The sequence below is a fragment of the Aotus nancymaae genome, unplaced genomic scaffold (genome assembly GCF_030222135.1).
Source record: "Aotus nancymaae isolate 86718 unplaced genomic scaffold, 86718_ANA_hifiasm-v0.15.2.pri h1tg000010l, whole genome shotgun sequence".
Classification (NCBI taxonomy): domain Eukaryota; kingdom Metazoa; phylum Chordata; class Mammalia; order Primates; family Aotidae; genus Aotus; species Aotus nancymaae.
This window is the reverse complement of record NW_026988421.1, coordinates 34,900,001-34,919,031: the sequence shown is the minus strand read 5'-3', so window position 1 is coordinate 34,919,031 and position 19,031 is coordinate 34,900,001. Positions and strand designations below refer to the sequence as shown.

The following is a 19,031-nucleotide window of genomic DNA, read 5'->3' as shown; positions in this document are numbered from 1 at the left end:
AGCCTGGCGACAAGAATAAGACTTCGTCTGGAAAAAAAAAGGCACCGAGAGCATAAGATAGCCAAGCCAAGAAGATCAGCATGATTCTCACACTGACACTCCCACCTAGAGAAAGGCCCAGAACATTTCACCAAGGCAGGCATGGCCTGGATTCAAGTGGGTGGGGCATTGCAGAAGCAGGAAATAGAAACACCCTATTAGACAACTCAAAAGGTATTTGGGCAACTTTAATAAGTTTTGCAAGCGATCTGCCAGTCTATATGTATGTCCTCTGTGTTTTATGTTTGTTCTCATGTGTAAAAATCTCTAGCTCCTACCTTTTGTTCAGTTGCTGAGTCCAGCCATTGCAGATGGATTTTCAAATGGATACATAGCCTTTGAAATCACCTAGTTCTACTTCCCACCCAATGAGGGGATTTCTGTGCAAAATACCTCTACAGGTCCTCATCTAATCTAGGAGATATCCTGGATTCCTCCCTTTCCTTCAGTCACTCCCAAGCAGACCTTGTCGTTTCTATCTTCAAAAAAGATCTTAGATCTCTCCTCTCCTGCTAGCACCATGTCTGTTGGCACTCTCCTAGAGTAAGCCTCCTTCACCCGTTACCTAGGCGACCAGCCCTCAACAGACCTACTGCCTATTCTTCCCCCAGGAACCAAGGTACCTTCTAAAAATGTAAATCAGATTATGACTCTCTCTCTCTGTCCTGAGCTGGGTTCCCAGAAGCAGACCCTGACACAGAAATTCATGAGCAACTGTTTTATTTAAAAAGTGCCCCAGGCAGAAGCTAGTAAGAAAATAGGGAAAGCTGGACAGGGAAGTGGAAGACGTCAGGCAAGGAAAAGCCTGGAAGCCTGGATTTCAGACCCAGACTCAGCCTCAGCCTGATTCCTCAGGAAAACTGGGGAATATATTGCAGTCAGAACTTGTTCCTCCTAAAGATAACGGGACTGGGCTTTTGTACCCTCACCTGACTAGCTGAGTGCTTGGCTAAAAAGTCTTTCTGTGCATGTAAGCAAAGAACTCTGGTAGCTGAAGGGCCATTCTTGGAACAAAGTTATACGTACCAGTCCTTAAAATTAAAGCACACAGAAGCTGAAGGACCAGCACATCAAAACTGCAAAAGCGATTCAAGTAAACCTCAGCAGAGCATCAACCAACAGGATCAACTGCAGTTCCTCCCTTATTTCTTATCTCAGACCCTTGTTTGTTTCCTTGATAGAACAACTCATGGTTTACAAGTAATTTGTGTAATTGTCTCCATCCTTGTTTGTCTGTTTTTCCCACTAAAATTAAGTCTCTAGGAAGTAGTAAGTGTGTTTGTCTTGTTGCCTTTTGTACCCCAGTCCCTAGAACAGCGATGACATATTGTGGATCTTCCACAGAAATTTGTAGGAATGAATGAATGAATGAATGAATGAATGATGGAACCTTGGTTTGGACACTTTCAGTGATGGGGAGCTTCTACAGCATGTAGCAGCTCATCCATTTTCAGAAATCCTTAATGGTCTGTCCCAAGACTGAATTGTAATCCACTTCCTGTAATTTGCATCATCTGATCTCCTCTCTGGAACAACCCAGCAGATGATTGCTTCTTCTATTCAGTGCTTCAGCTATCCAATGTCCCACCTTTCTCTCATCCAAACTAATCAACTCCAGCTTCTCCAAAGGTTCCTCACTTGACATGGATGTCCCATTGGCATCCATAAATTTTCACCTACTCATAAAATGCATACCAATCCCTCCCATGTTACCCTGAATACACCCTATCTTAGAAGAGAAACTGGGTCAGGTGAGACAAGAATCTGGAAGAGGGAAGCTGAGATTACCCAGCCAGAGCTCTAGAGTCAGCAGATCCAAGCCCAGCTGAATCTCAGCTCCACTCGTTGTTGAAAGACTGATCATGGGCAAAATGCTTCCTTTCTCTGAACCTCAGTTTCTTCTTCTGTACAATGGGAAAAATAATGGCATCCACATTACAGAGTTATTCTAAGAGTTAAATAAGACAATAAATACAAACCACTTTTAGCAGAGTGCCTGACACATCTTTAAGGACTCAGAGCTTCCCCAAACTTTACCTCTGACCTAAATGGTTCTCCATGCCCACACAAGCTCCATTTTTCCCAGTCAAATCTTCCTGTTGGCTGGGAGCGATGGCTCACGCCTGTATCCCAGCACTTTGGCAGGCTGAGGCAGGCAGATCACCTGAGGTCAGGAGCTCGAGACCTGCCTGGCCAACATGGTAAAACCTCATGAGTGAGACTGTTAAAAAACAAAACAAAACAAAACCTCCTGTTAACCCCCAGCTTTGTCTCGGACACCTCCACATGTTTTTTTGTTTTGTTTTGTTTTGTTTTTTAGATGGAGTTTCGCTCTTGTTACCCAGGCTGGAGTGCAATGGCACAGTCTCAGCTCACTGCAACCTCTGCCTCCTGGGTTCAAGCAATTCTTCTGCCTCAGCCTCCTGAGTAGTTGGGATTACAGGCACCCACCACCACGCCCAGCTAACTTTTATATTTTTAGTAGAGACAGGGTTTCACCATGTTGGGCAGGCTGTTCTCAAACTTCTGACCTCAGGTGATCCACCCACCTCGGCCTCCCAAAGTGCTAGGATTACAGGTGTGAGCCACTGTGCCCAGCCCACCTCCACACTTTTTCAGTCATGATAAGCTTCTAGGTGATTTCCTATTTTTCTTCCCATTTTCTCATTCTCATTTTCCACCTACCTCTCCACTCTACTCCTTACTACTCATTCATGTATACACCATATATCCATTCTCCCTTTCTTTTTTATGTGTCTTTCTTGCTCAGTTAATTCTTTCTTGATTATTTTCTTTCCCCTTATCTTTCTTTATAGCATGGAAACTCTAATCAGTAAGATTATTTAAAAAAAAAAATGCCCATTCTGTTCTGCCTTTTACCTTGGCTGCAGATAGCTGGAAGAAAATGGTCAACATGGTAAAAGTAAAATCAGTAAATCCTCATTTTCTCATCACTTAGGCATCTTAAGCTACAGGCCATTTTTCATCTGCTCCTTGCCACAGACGGAAAGGTAAAAATCCAAGTTGAGAAGGAAGCAGTCAGCAGTGAGGGCAGATAAAAACCAGAAAGCTCTCTTTCCCTCTCACCTATATGAATGATTTTGATTTCTTACCTGTTGTAATAGTAAAGGATCTCCACTACAGTAATAGATGTCTATCTCGTTCCAGCTTTGATGGAAATACCTTTAATCTTTTGCCATTAATTGTGATTTTTTTTTCTAGGTTTTGTGCCAAATAGTCTTTAACCAACTGGGAGGAGATCTCTTCTGTGCCTAGTTTGCTAAGCTTATATAATATGTAGTTGTGGTTATTGGACTTGAGTTTCCAGGTAGGAAATCAAGCACTGAAAGTCAGGGAAGCAGGGTAACAAGTAGGTTGGCTTGGGAAGTACCCAGGGAATATCAGAAAAAAGACTTGAGGCCAAGTGGGCAGGCTGGGGCATGGTGGAGAATCCCGTCCTGAGGGACTGTCATGGTGCTGAGAGTTACTACTCAGAAACTGAGATGTTGCAATTCACATTTCAGGTGACCCTTGAGTGTAGCAATGACAAAACTAAGCTCTAGTTATAGTTCTTGCTTCTTCTTTTATTAATTTATATAAGCAATTCTGGATTTCCCAAGAGCTTTTTGGTAAAAATTGGAGCAAATAACTGAAACTACATCCTTTTTCAAGTGAAAGCTTTTTTGGAGGTGGATCTGATGATGGTTTTCTATTCCAATCAGTGCTGTGAAAGTCACTTCTTGTTCTTGCTATGGGCAGATCAAGCTGCTTTCTCTCCCTGATGGAAATTCAGGAAGGAAACCAAATAATTCCCCACAGAGACAAGAGTTGACCACAGTACCATCCAAAAGGGCTTTTAAAGATTTCAATCTTGCATGTGAGAATGTTGGCAAGTGAGGTTGGTTGCTCACACTCCATTGTCAGCCTGATGAGAGGCTGGGAAGGAGGACATGGTTCTACCATTTTGACAGGAAAATTGTTCCTAGTGAGAGGAGGTTACAAGTGAAACATTGATGAGGTGCACTTACCATTGGAAACATTTCAGTAAAAGTGTTTGTGATAAGCATCCAAAATAAAGTAATAAACACTCAGATATAGAGAACTCTCAGTAAACCAACCTGCACATCCTGCGAGACTGGTGAAATGACGGACATACTAACATCAAAGCTACTCTGAAGACAGTGAGTATCTCAGTTGATTGTTCAGTCAGTTACAGACCAAACTGCTTGTTCTACTTTTTCTTCACCTTCTCACTACTGCACTTCACCAATCTTAAAAAAAAAAAAAAAATATGTTACTCAGTGTGGCAATGTAATGATTGCTCTTCTACCCCTATCATGTGGTTGCATTTGTTTTGTTTTCAGCATGATTGATGGAAAATTGGCCGCCCTGCCCTGGGATAACCAGTAGTTGACTGTGCTTGACTTCTTTTCTAGCTTCCTTCTGCACTACAGAGGGGTGAAGAAAATAAGTACTCAGCAACCTGTCATACAGGTAACTGGCAATGTGTCAGACAGCTTTGGGATAGTCTCAGAAGGTGGCAAGTAAAGAAAATTTATGAAGAAAAGTTGGGCTGGGCCTGGTGGCTCACACCTGTAATCCCAGCACTTTGAGAGGCCATGATGGGAGGATCGCTTGAGCCCAGGAGTTTGAGACCAACCTGCTCAGCAAAGTGAAATCCTGTCTCTACAAACACACACACATACACACACACACACACACACACACACACAAATAATTAAGAAAAAAATTTAAAAAGAAAAGTTGAAGACATTGGCATCAATTACTTTTTAAAGAGAAGGTGACAGGCTAATGCAGTGACTGTTTCTACTATGTAAACTAGATCAGCTACACACTCCAAAACGCCATCTGTTCTCAGCCAGTGGTGGTGCATTGGACAAGCAGAGACTGAGCTCTAGAAGTGGACTCCAGTCTCACCTCTGCCAATGCGTGTAGCCTGGGCAATCTCCCTGGCTAGGCCTCATTTTCTGTCTCTGTAAAATTAAAAGGTTGGGTGACTTTGGGATTCCCAATCTTCCCTTAAGACTTTACAAAAGAAGAAATGTTTGGACACACCACAAAGAGTACATTAAAATTATTACATAATAAATGCATTGGCCGGGCGTGGTGACTCAATTCTGTAATCTCAGCACTTTGGGAGGCCGAGGAGGGCAGATCACTTGAGGCCAGGAGTTTGAGACCAGCCTGACCAGCATGGTGAAATCTATTTCTACTAAAAATACAAAAATTAGCCAGGCATGGCCATGTGTGCCTGTAATCCTAGCTACTGGAGAGGCTGAGGCATGACAATTGCTTGAACCTAGGAGGCAGAGGTTGCAGTGAGCCGAGATCACACCACTGCACTCCAGCCTGGGCAACAGAGTGAAACTCTACCTTATAAATAAATACATATACATACATACATTTATTAGGTGATGAGAATCTCCCAAACACAGGACTCATGAGGGAAAACAAAAATAAAAGAGGTACTCAGTGAGAAGAGTTTGGGAACCAGACTGACATAACTCTAGAGCAGGGATGGTGATGCATCATTTCAGAATCATTAGCACCCAGCACCATGCCTTCTTAGCACACACACCCATGATGTGCTCATTATGTTCCAAATACACACACAAAAAGGACACAGTAGCCTCCTATGCACCCATTACCCAGCCCCAAGAACCATCCCTCAAGGCCGGCCTAGCTTTTCTATGCTCTCATCAGCTGACCTCTAAATGTCCCAAAGATTATTTTGAAGCAAGTACCAGAAATCATATAATTTCACCCACAAATATTTCAATTTATAACTCTGAATAAGTACTATGTAAATATAGCCACAAAATCATTATCAGACCTAAAAAGTTAATAATACTTCCTTAAATATCGTTTTTTTATCATTATGATTTTTTTGAGACAGGGCCTGGCTCTGTCACCCAGGCTGGAGTATAGAGGCATGATCATGGTTCACTGCAGCCTCAACCTCATGGATTCAAGCGATCCTCCCAGCTCAGCCTAAAGGTACATGCCACCATGCCCATGCCCCAGCTCTTTTTTTTTCTGTTTTTTGTAGAGAAGGAGGGTCTCACTTTGTTGCCCAGGCTGGTCTTGAATTCCTGGGCTCAAGTGATCTTCCCGCCTCTGCCTCTCAAAGTGCTGGGATTACAATCATGACCCACCACGTCCAGCCTCCTTAAATATAATTTAATTTTAATTCTGTGTTAAAATTTCACTGATTGCGTCATAAAGACTTTTTTTTTCTTTTGAGATGGAGTCTCACTCTGTCGCCCAGGCTGGAATGCAGTGGCGCAATATTGGCTCACTGCAACCTCTGCCACCCAGGTTCAAGTGATTCTACAGCCTCAGTTTCCTGAGTAGCTGGAATTATAAGCATGTGTCACCATGCCAGGCTAATTTTTGTATTATTAGTAGAGACAGGGTTTCACCATGTTGGCCAGGCTGGTCTCAAACTCCTGACCTCAAGTGATCCACCTGCCTCAGCCTCCCAAAGTACTGGGATTACAGATATCAGCCACTGTGCCCGGCCCAGCCTTTTTTTTTTTTTTTTAGTGACAGGGTTTTGCCATGTTGGCCAGGCTGGTCTCAAACTCCTGACCTCAGGTGATCTGCCCGTCTTAGCCTCCCAAAGCACTGGGATTACAGGCGTGAGCCCAGCCCAGGCCCCCAGCCCAGCTCTTTGTGTTTCCATCAGGAGGCACATAATGCCGTTATCTTTTTTTGATGTTAGCAGCTATTGATGATGATTACCTAGCTCCATTATTTCATTAAGAGTTGCGAAATTCCAATGTGCAAAATGTTGATATGCTAACATTTCTTAGCTTCATTTCTTCTTCATTTATTAGCTAGAATGTTTTTACAAAGAAAATCATCTTCTTATCAACTACTTGGTTATCATGACACACAGTTGAAAAAGAAAAGGCAGCATCAAATGCTGTTTCTTTTCCTTCCTTATCAGTTTCAAAATAATAGGTTGATTTCCTAGCATCCTTCTAAAGATGACAAATGAGGACTTTTTTTTCTAAGTATCATTAAAAATTCATGGGTTTAATATATTTAATGAGTTTCAGTTCAATGAAGTTATAATCCTCATCGATTCTTCTACCATTGGCCAGTGGGACTGTGGGAGTCTCTTAATCTGCTCCTGAGCCCTCTTGACCCAGCTCCAGTGGTGTTTGATAGGTTCTTACTTTCTGTGAACTCAACTTGTGAGATAATCTCTAAGGTCCTTTTTAGTTGTGCCCTCAGATCAGGCAAAGAAGAGCACCTGCCCTTGGCCTCATATAGTATACACATTGAGACACAAAGGTTTTTTCTTCTTGGGTCTTACAGGGAAGTTTTCTGAAAGGCAGGAGGACGGGGGTGTGTGTTAACCCAATTCATCCCCTCAGGCTAGAGAAGGAGGCCTGAGGCTGTCAGTGAGTGGGGTTGGGGTGGGGAGTAGGGGGACAGAATCACAGCTCTGTCCTGGGAAATCAGGGAAAGAGTGGTTGCTTCAATTTAAAGTTATTCCCTCAAATCAACCCAAGTGTGAGTCTCGACAGAACTGATTCCTCATAACTTCTTTCCTGCCAAACTTCTCTTCCCCACTCCCTGCTCTTCAGCTAGGGTAGTGTAGTTTGGGAAGGCATGTAAAAATACCTGGAGGTCTTAAATTGGAAAAGTAAGGTGTGAGGAAGGAACCCGCCCACCTGGCAAAAAAGAAAGCTTGACTGAGTCAATCCCTAACCCAAGATTGGGTGGATCCAATCGCCACCCAAGAGTCCTGGGCCTGAGGCCAGCTTTTGCACTGCCCTGCCCTGTCCCAGCATAACCAGGGTATGACAACTCAGGCATCCAGATGGAAGGAGTGACGCAGAGAGAACCTGGCTCCTTTAGCTTCCAAGACTCAAAGAAGTGAGCTTTATGGGAGGGAAAAGCCTGGTTAGGAATGTTGGATAGAGCTAGGCATAACTTGATTTACAGCTTTTAAGCACTTAGACATTTGTTACACGGGACAACATTTGCACTTTTGCAAACACCAGGGCAGTGTTGGTCCTTCTGGCTTGGACATTCCAAGTGAGTGTTTGGATGCCCTGAGTGAGGAGATCTGGTTAGACTTCATGGTCCAGCCTAGTCCTTTGCCCAGGTTTTTCTTTTCCTTTCCCAGTCACCATGGAAAACAGACCGTCTTTGGCATTATTGAATTCTGAGCATGTCCAGAATTTGGCTTGGGGCTGCTGCTCTTTGTGTAAAGTTGGAGTAAACCTGCAGTTTTGGAAGAGCAGCTGGGAGCAAGAGATATATATTGGGTTCTTCCTTCTCTCAGAAACGTCCTATTAGCCAAGGATGGTTCCTTGCAATGACCCCATCTGTATGCCCCTGCTCCTTGGCCAAAGCTGATTAGCACACTGCAGACACCTTTCCCAAATTTCCTTATCTGAGAGCTCCAAACAGAGAGACAGATTCAGAGGCTGGGAATTTTGGAAACTTAATTCCTTCCTTGCCTAAATCTTCACTGTTCATCTCTTCCTTCAATTATGTGGCACGCTCCATACCCTTAAAAAAAAAATGGCTTTTTGCTCATTCAAGCTAACCTAAGTCAGTTTCTATTACCAGCATCCACACACAGATGAAAAACCCTAACTAAAATTACTGTTTAAAGGTGCTCTGGATGAAGAGCCTACGCACCTAAATTCATCCCTTTCCGTCTGACTCCATCATCTCTGTCATCACATCTTTAAATCCCAGGCTCATTATCCTCTGCCTAGAGCCAGAACTGAGACAACAAGGAGAAATAAAAACGAGGGAAAAAATGATGATGATGATAATAATACTTACTTTTTGAGCACCTTTTATATCAAGAATGGTGTTAAGTGCTTTACATGAATCATTTTATTGACTCAAATCCTCATAAACAACTCTGGGTTTGTTAGGATGCTTTTGACTCCACATAAGAGAAATCCCAACTCAAAATAGCTTAAACATGAAGAAATGAGTTATTTTTCTATGTAATAATAAATCACTAGCAGGAGTAGCTTTAGGGTCGGTTAAATTAGAAGCTTGATGATGTCATCAGGGACCCAGTTTCTTGCCTTCTTTTCACTTTGGCATCCTTAGTTGGCTTGGATCTTCAGCCTGGTTCCTCTCATGACCACAAAATGGCTGTTACACTTCCAGGCATCTCATCCGGACATGACGGTATTTAGCAGGAAGATGATCTCTTCCTTGTATCTTTTTTAAGTATAAGAAAAGCTTTCCAAGAAGCCTCTAGTTAATCACTCCTCTCATCTCAGTGGCCAGAACTGGGTCATACAGGCATGCTTAATCCAACCATTGACCCAAAAGTGGGATTACTGCAGTGGGCCTCCACCAAGCATAATTCACCCCTGAGTTGAGAGAGAAAGAGATAAAACACTTTGGAAAAAAAATGAAATCTTTTCAACAAAGAAAAGGGTAGGAACCATTAGGTAGTTAACCAACAGTGTCGGCTGCAAACCTTCGAGATACATACGAGCAGTTCAGAGGGGTAGAGTGATTTGCCCAAGGTCACACAACCAGTTAATGGCAGATATGGAGTCTGAACCGAGAACTGACCATCTCTAAAATCTACTCTTTTAACCTATATTCTGAGAGGCAGTTAGTCCACACTGTATTATTTTGTCTTTGAGAAACTCAAGTCATCAAAGTTGTCCTGAGTATTTCATGAAAAGAACTTGTTTGGGGGCTACAAATTGATCAGATTCAAAAGACCACGCCGCACAGCAAACTTATCTAGCCTCACTAAATCTGTTTCCCTCTGGCTTACTCAAGTCTCTTCAAATACAGTGGTGAGGAAACAAAAGCTCAACTCAGCAAACAGCAGGCTTGTCTTCTGTCTGGCTTTCTCAGTGGGCATCATAAGTGAACAAATCCTTTCTGTGTCCTTCCATGTTTCCTCTTATTCTGATATTGCCCCCTTTGGGGAATTCTTTCCACCCAATTTCAATTATTTGGTTCTGATAGGGACTTCCAATGACAGTACCAAGACACAACATCAAGTCCCAGCTATTCAGGAGGCCAAGGCAGGACAATCACTTGAGCCCAGGAGTGTGAGACCAGCCTGGGAAACACAGTAAGACCTCATCTCTATCAGTTCATCAGAAATGACATAAAAATAGTTTAAAAATGGGAAAGCACAGGCAAGCACAGACACCAACAAATCACAAGGGACACTTGCAGCAATGTCAAAGCAGGCTCCTGAATGCCCTTGGCTGGGCTAGCCATTAACTCTTAGTTGTAGGACCATGGGGAAGCCCAGGGTGTCCCAAGGAGGTCCAGGATGACCAGGAGATGAGGACAGGGAACTTAGGAGTCTTGGGCCGGTAGGTATTTACCAACAGCTATGGAAATATTTCACTTACTGAGTTCTTAATTACAGATACTGTATTTTTCAGTTCTAGAATGCCCATTTGATTCTTTTTTTACATATTCAAATTCTCTGTTGAAATTCTTTATTTTTCATCTATTGTATTATTTTCTTCTATTTACCATGTTTATACTACTTATTATAAAGTCCTTGTCTGCTAACTCAAATATCTGAATCATTTATTTGTGGGTTTGCTTCTATTGCCTGCTCTTTCTTGCTTTTTTTTTTTTTTTTTTTTTATGAGACAGGGTCTCACTCTATCACCCAGGCTGGAGTGCAGTGGTGCAATCTCTACTCACTGAAACCTCTGCCTCCTAGGCTCAAGTTATTCTCCCACCTCAGCCTCACAAGTAGCTGGGACTATAGGCACCTGCCACCACACCTGGCTAATTTTTGCATTTTTAGTAGAGATGGGATTTTGCCATGTTGTCCAGGCTGGTCTCAAACTCCTGAGCTCAAGAGATCCACCACCCCAGCCTCCCAAAGTGCTGGGATTACAGGCGTGAGCCATTGCACCCAACCTGCTTGCTTGCTTGCTTTTTCTTTCTTTCTTATTTCTTTTTTTTGAGATGGAGTTTTGTTCTTGTCGCCCAGGCTGGAGTGCAGTGGCACGATCTAGGCTCACTGCAACCTCTGGCTCCCAGGTTCATGCAATTCTCCTGCCTCAGCCTCCTGAGTAGCTGGGATTACAGGCGCCTGCCACCATGCCTGGCTAATTTTTGTACTTTTAGTAGAGACGGGGTTTCTCCATGTTGGCAAAATAACTCTTGACCTCAGGTTATCCACCCGCTCGGCCTCCCAAAGTGCTGGGATTACAGGCATAAACCACCACACCCAGCCCCTGCTTTTTTTCTTATTGTAAAGTTTGTTCTCACCGAGTAATAAAGAGAAGAAACTGAGGCCAGCACAAGAAGATCCAATGCGAAGGGTTTATTCAGGCTCCCGGGTGAGGTTCTGCAGTCCGACAGGAGGGGCCGGAGAAGTCGTACGGACTCCTCTCAGACATGGGGGTTTTTATAGGGAGTGGAGGTGTTCCATTGGTTGTGGGAGAGCAGGACTGCTATTGGGTAAAGTTACAAGCCTTCATCTAGGACTTGGCTTGTTGGTTGGAATTACTCGGCTGCTATTGGCTGGAAAGACTCAGCTGCTATTGGCTGGAAAAACTTGGCTGCTGTTGGTTGTTAAGACTCAACTGCTATTGGTCAATAAGACTTGACTGCTATTGGTTGGCAAGAGGCTAGGGTTACAAGACCTTGTTTGCATACCGGGCTCTTGAAGGGAAGACCAGGCTGTGCGACCCTGGGAGAAGGGAACATGCCCAAGCATGTCTGAGCTTGCCCGAGCTTGTCCGGGCTTGTCTGAGCTTTCGAAAAAAAAGGAGGGGGTCTGCGTCTGAGTTCCCAGTGAGGCAACCGGCCTTACACTTATCAGTCACATTCTCCTGCTCTTTGGATGCCTTATAATTATATAAAAGAAAACAGAGGCAGCAGATGATGTTATTTTTCCTCCAGTGATTAATTTCTTTTCTTTCTGTTAGCAGATGGGGTGAGGGACTGATCACCTCAATCTAGTCAAGAATTCAGCTGGGTTGAGGCTGGATTGCTGTCTTAGTCCCAGTCCACCTCTGGGTCATCCCCGTTCCTTGGATGGAGACCACTCAAGCTTCTCATTGGCATGGCTCTGTCTTCTCATGTCCCTGAAAGCCTATGGAAGATTCAGCTCTGTTCTTAGGAGCTTCAGCTTAGCTCTAGATTCTAACATTACACCAGATCACATTGATCATCAAAAACTCTACCAGTTTCTCTTTGTCCCAGTAGAGGCCCCGTGTCTGGGGCAAGCCCTATCCTTGGCCTGTGCATAGATTTGGCAAATAACCCCGGTGGAAGAAAATGGTCAGAGACAGACAGTACATTTAGAAAGGGCTCTTTCCCGCCAGGTGCAATGGTTCATGCCTGTAATTCCAGCACTTTGGGAGGCCAAGGTTGGCTGATCACCTGAGGTCAGGAGTTCAAGACCAGCCTGACCAACATGGTAAAACCCCATCTCTACTAAAAATACAAAATTAGCTGGGTGTTGTGGCACATGCCTGCAATCCCAGCTACTCGGAAGTCTGAGGCAGAATTGCTTGAAACCAGGAGGCAGAGGTTTCAGTGAGCCTAGATTGCGCCATTACACTCCAGCCTGGGCAACAAGAGCAAAGCTCCATCTCAAAAAAAAGAGGCTCTTTCCTCTCCAAAATTTCAGTTCATCAGTCCTCATTGATGGCACAACTATGCAATGTCTTAAAAAGGTGATTTTTGTAACTTGCTGTTTTTTCTAGTTGTTTCAGCAGGAGTGTTGGATTGTTGCTGCATATACATCCTATCCAAAAGAGGAAGCCCTCCAAAACCCTTTCAACATTTAACCATGGTGAGGTCACCCAGGTATACACAGCTGAATCAACCCAGAGCTTACCATGGCCCCTGCTCCACACCTCCCCTATAGTGAGGACAGGTGGCCCAAGCAGACCAGTCAGTCTTTTTGCATTGAAACTGGGGACCATAAGCCTTTTTATTTTTGCAGTGGGTGGAAAGTGTGACAAAGCTGTGAGAATAAATCTGGAAGTTTCCACTGGCTATGGTCCATGCTCATGGAAGAGGCCAGTCTCCAGCTGGAGGAAATGAAGCCCTTCCATGGAAAGGAAAGGCATGGGGAGCACCCAGGGGATGTTGGAGTCCCTGATTCCAGTCACTTGCTCCTTCTGTGGTTACTTGAGCCACACACTTCCCTTTTCTGCCTGAGCTAGTTCCAGTTTCTTTTCTTAAAAAATAATTTATTTGTGGCCGGGCTCGGTGGCTCACACCTGTAATCCCAGTACTTTGGGAGGCCAAGGCGGGCGGATCACGAAGTCAGGAGTTCAAGACCAGCCTGATCAACATGGTGAAACCTCGTCTCTATAAAAAAAAAAGCCAGGTGCGGTGGCTCACGCCTGTAATCCTAGCACTTTGGGAGGCTGAGGTAGGTGGATCACCTGAGATCAGGAGTTCGAGACCAGCCTGACCAATATGGTGAAACCCCATCTTTTAAAAAAAAATAAAAATTAAAATAAAAAAATAAACAAAATTTATTTGTGTATATCTATGGAGTACATGAGAAAATCTGTTATATGTATATAATACACAGTGATCAAGAAGGGGCATTCAGGGCATCGACCATGTGAGTGCAACACATTTTTATTAAGTATAGTCATCCTACTCTGCTGTGGAATATTGAATTTATTCCTTTTATCTTACTGTATGTTTGTATGTTTTAACACTTCTCTTTATCTGCCTGCCCCCCTACCACTGTCCCTTCCATCTCCATTGTCTGTTTTTCCATTCTCTAGCTGCATATGTTCAATTTTTTTTTTTTTTTTTTTTTTTTTGAGACAGAGTCTTGCTCTGTTGCCAGGTTGGAGTGCAGTGCTGCAATCTTGGCTCACTGCAACCTCCGCCCCAGGGTTCAAGTGATTCTCCTGCCTCAGCCTCCCAAGTAGCTGGGACTACAGGCGCACACCAACATGCCCAGCTAATTTTTTTGTATTTTCAGTGGAGACGGTTTCACCGAGTTGGCCAGGATGGTCTTGAGTGCTTAACTTCGGGATCCACCCGCCTCGGCCTCCCAAAGTGCTGGGATTACAGGCATGAGCCACTGCGCCTGGCCTGTGTTCAATTGTTTTTTAGCTCCTACATATAAGTAAGAACATACAGTATTTGTCTTTCTGTGTCTGGCTTTTTTCACTTAAAAGAATAACCTCTATTTCCATCCATGTTGCTGCAAATGACATGATTTGATTCTTTTTGTGGCTAAACAGTATTCCATTGTGTATATGTACCACATTTTCTTCATTTATTTGTCTATTGATGGACACATTGGTTGATTCCATATCTTAGCTATTGTGCCTAGTGATGCAATAAACATGCAAGTTTGCAGATATCCCTTTGATATACTGATTTCTTTTCCATTGGGTAGATACCCAGTAGTAGGGTCACTAGATCAAATGGTAATTCTACTTTTAGTTTTTTAAGAAATCTCCCACCAGGCGCAGTGGCTCACATCTGTTATCCCTGCACTTTGGGAGGCCAAGGCAGGTAGATCACCTGAGATCAGGAGTTCAGGACCAACCTGGCCGACATGGTGAAATACCTTCTCTACTAAAAATACAAAAATTAGCTGAGTGTGATGGCAGCTGTCTGTAATCCCATCTACTCAGGAGGCTGAGGTAGGAGAGTCGCTTGAACCCAGGAGGTGGAGGTTGCAGTGAGTCGAGATTGTGCCACTGCATTCCATCCAGCCTGGGCGACAGAGTGAGTCTCCATCAAAAAAGAAAAAGGAAGGAAGGGAGGGAGGGAGGGAGGGAAAGAGGGAAGGAAAGAAAGAAAGAAATTTTCCATGGTGGTTGTACTAGTTTACATTCCCACCAACAGTGTAAAAGAGTTCCCCTTTTTCAATATCCTCACCAAGATGTTCTTTTTTTTTTCTTCATATGTTTTCATGGATATTTTTTGTCTTTTTAATAAAGGCCATTCTGATTGGAGTAAGATCTCACTGTGGTTCTGATTTCTATTTCTCTGATGATTGGTGATGGTGAGCATTTTTTCACATACCTGTTGACTGTTTACATGTCTTCTTTTGTGTGTGTGTGTGTGTGCACACATTTAGTTTTATTGTAACAAAGCAACTTGTACACTTTTAATGTTTAAAACTAAGCATCATCTTTCCTTTCCAGTGAAACAAAAAGAAAATTTAAAAATAAACAAGAACAAAATTACAATAGAGAATGTCAATTCCAAATAAGATCCTACAGGTTCTGCTGATTCTCCCATTGAGTGGCAGGGCTCAAGTCATCATTAGGAGATAATTCATTTTAAAAGTGTCATCTTAAACTGCAAGGATGTCTGTCAAATATCACAATTAAACATGCCAAAGGAGAAGCCATGTTGTCAAAATGACCACTTAACCCACACAAGCATCTCAAACCCACCCTTTGCTGACCTTCTATAACCTCATTTTTTAAAGATTTTTTTTTTCTTTTTTTGACCAAGAGAAAGTATAAAGATACGTGTTGGTAAATGCTAACTGTCCATATTCACATAGAGACACAGTGTACTCTCTGAGCCCAATATACAGAGAAAGGAGGCAAAAAGCTAGAATTCTATGCACTACTACACAGGGGCCTAGCACTCTCCAGCTTCCAGCAGACCAAAGGGAGCAAATTTTTCTTTTTTCCCACAGAGCTCGGTGGTGTTGATTCCAAACAGTTTTTGTTCAGACAGGAAGGGATAAAAATGAATTTCAAACAGAAAGGGGTAGAGACTCTTTTCCCATTGTATTCTGCTCAAAGTATTTCCCCCAAAATAAGTTGAGAACCATGGTGTAGGGAAAAGAGACCTCAAGAACAGGGTGATCGAGCACAAGAGGGGGAAAAAAAAGACTGCAACTTGCTCCCAGGGACTGGAGAAAATTTTAAAAAGGAAGGTTGGAATCCATCAGTGTTCTGTTAGTCATCTTCTCCTTCATCCTCCTCTCCTTCATCCCCTTCATCATCATCTTCATCTTCACCTTCATCCTCATCCCCTTCTTCATCAGTATCTTCTAATCCTTCCTCCTCTTCATCATCATCATCTTCTTCTCTTTCTCCTTCTTCATCATCCATATTGGGAACCAAGTAGTATTGGAAAGGGTTTGGCCAAATATCATCTTTGATGACCTCTCCTAACTCATCAGCACCTGCATCAGAATGGTTAGTAAACCAGGTAATGAAGCTCTCTTGTTCCTCATGCTGCTTCTTCCTGCTGGCTTTATTCTGTGTTTGACTTGAATGTTTCATCAAATCCTTTCCAGATTTCCATTTGATTTTGGTGGACTTTGAAGATGGATCACCACTCTCATTCAGATGAAATTCTTTGGAGAGAAATTTATTTTCAAAGGAAGGATTTTCATCAAAATAAAAATCTATTCTGTAACCTGATTTAATATTTTCAAATTCTATCACTTCAACTCTGGTCAAATAATTTAGTGCCTCTTTGTCCTCCTCCCCAAGCAGTGCAGACACTTGTGGATGGTTGACAAATGTTGCTACCCCAAAATTGGGGACTTTGGCAATCAGTTCTGACCTCTTCTGAAAAAATGGTTGGCAGAGTTTGTCATATTTCTGTTCTACTTTCAAAATCTCCTCACTGGTTTGTTCATTAAGTCTATTTCATTTTGTACTTCATCAGTATGTTCAATTGCTTCTTGCTGTTCGTTTTCTCCCTTCTTTGGCAAGCCTGCAGAGGCCGATGTCTCCTCTGGTCCCAGAGCAGGAGGTAGTCTTGGTTTCTTCTTTTGAGGTGGGAGTGGAGACTGGCATTTGTGGGCTATGCTGCTGGGGAAGTCCGAAAACCAGGGAACAAGTCTCCTCACGCTTCTGAAAGCAAGCAGAACACTCTACGTGTCTTCTTTTAAGAAACGCCTATGTATGTCCTTTGCCCACTTTTTAATGGGATTATTTGTTTTTTCCTTTTTGAGATTTTTGAGTTCCTTTTATATTCTGGATCTTAGTTCCTTGTTGAATGAATAGCTTGCAAATGTTTTCTCCCTTTCAACAAGTTGTCTCTTCACTCTGTTGATTGTTTCCTTTGCTGTTCGGAAGATTTTTAGTTTAATATAGTCCCATTTGTTTATTTTTGTTTTTGTTGTCTGTGTTTTTGAGGTCTTAGTCATAATGTCTTTGCCTGGGCCAATGTCCAGGAGAGTTTTTCCTAGTATTTTTGTAGTTTTAGATCTTATGTTTCAGTCTTTAATCCATTTTGAAATTATTTTTGCATATGGTGAGAGAGAAGGATCCAGTTTCATTCTTTTACATGTGGCTATCCAATTTTCCCAGCACCCTTTATGGAAGTGGGTGTCCTTTCCCCACTGCAAGCTCTTGGCACCTTTGTTGAAGATCAGTTGACTGTGTTCTCTTGTCTGTTCCATTGGTCTATGTGTTATTTTTATACAAACACCATGCTGTTTTGGTTACTATAGCCTTGTAATATATTTTAAAGTCCTGTGACATGATGCCTCTAGCTCCAGTTTCTTCAGAGGCTGGACCATCTCTATTTTCTTTGCCCTCGGGCTTTATGAGACACCCCTGTGTCCATATAATACATTATCCTTTTCTTCTTAGGCAAGGTGGAGGTGGTTTATGTTACCTTACCTGTAATTCAATGAATCTTAACTAAGACCACTTCTTTAATGGTGGGGCAGGTTTAAAAGGGTCTGGTGGAATGTGTCTCCCTCATTAAACAGAAGGAAGAAAAAGAGGATGAATGGTGATTATTTCTGAGACCACAACTTTGGATCATGAATCCTCAGCCTAAGGAGAAACTAATGCCTCTGGATTCTGATCACTGTACTCCACCATGGGAGGAAATTCAGACATGCCTAAGAAGTTCTCTGAATCTGTCATCTGAAGCCAACCTGTCTTACTTTCATCTTTGATTAAAGTAAACTGCATTCCCACCCCCAAACAATATTTTAAAATAAGGGAAAGGGAAACAGGGGAGATTCCTGTGTTTGTACATTTCACTTACTCCTGGGGCTCCAGAGTTGCAGAGGAGCCTGAAGTTTACACCAGAGAGTAAACAAGATAGCTATTTGGACATCACATACCACTTTGCCAGTTTCCGTTCTCTTGAATTATTTACCATCTAATTGTCTGCATTGAAACAGAATCTGGAAACACAGAGTCAGAGTTGTAGCCCTATTTGCAAGTTAGAGAAAGAAAACTAGAGTTCAGTGAAGTACCTGGGGCAGAAACACTTCATGGATTTCTGAAGTTCTCTTACCTTGAGAGGGCAGTGAATACAGCGGGTGAAACCAGCACAGCAGCAGAAAGAAAGCCTCAGGCTGGAAGGTGCCTTAGAAGTCACTAGTCCAGCCTCCCTTCTGAGGTCAGTCTCTCCCTCCAGTGTAGAGGTCTGGCGTCTAGTCTGTACTTTCCCCTAAACTGGCGATGTCACCCTGAACCTTGATTTCTTCATCTACAAAAGACAGAATACAAAGGAAGATGGGATGGAAAATAAGCCTGTCTATACATTTTAAAAAGTATTATCACAAATTTTATTTTCACCATTGTACCGATAGTCCCTTCCCTTCCCCTCCTCTCCCATCCCCTTCCCTTCCCTTTCCTTCCTCTCTCTTTCTTTCTTTTCTTTCTTTTCAGGTCTCACTCTGTGGCCCAAGCTGGAGTGCAGTGGCACAATCTTCACTCTCTACTGTCTCAAATGCCTGAACTCAAGTGATCCTTCCACCTCAGCCTCCCTAGTAGCTAGGACCACAGATGTGCGCCACCATGCTTGGCTACTTTTTGTATTATTCTTTTTTTTGTAGAGACAGGGTCTCACTGTATTGTCCAAGCTGGTCTTGTATCAAACTCTTGGGCTCAAGCAATCCTCTGGCCTAGGCTTCCCAGTGTTGGGATTACAGATGTGAGCCACATGCCTGGCCTACACCAATATTTTCCCATAGAAAGACATATTAGTAGCTATGAAAATTTTAAAATAAAGTAGAAAACTTAGAAAAGTGTAACAACAAGTAAAATTCA

General features: G+C 42.9%; 1 pseudogene; it reads right to left on the bottom strand.

Moving 5' to 3' along the window:
• Positions 1–15,701: 15,701 nt before the first annotated feature.
• The window catches only part of LOC105708134 (protein SET-like), a 7,158-nt pseudogene continuing 3,828 nt past the window's right edge, over positions 15,702–19,031 (bottom strand).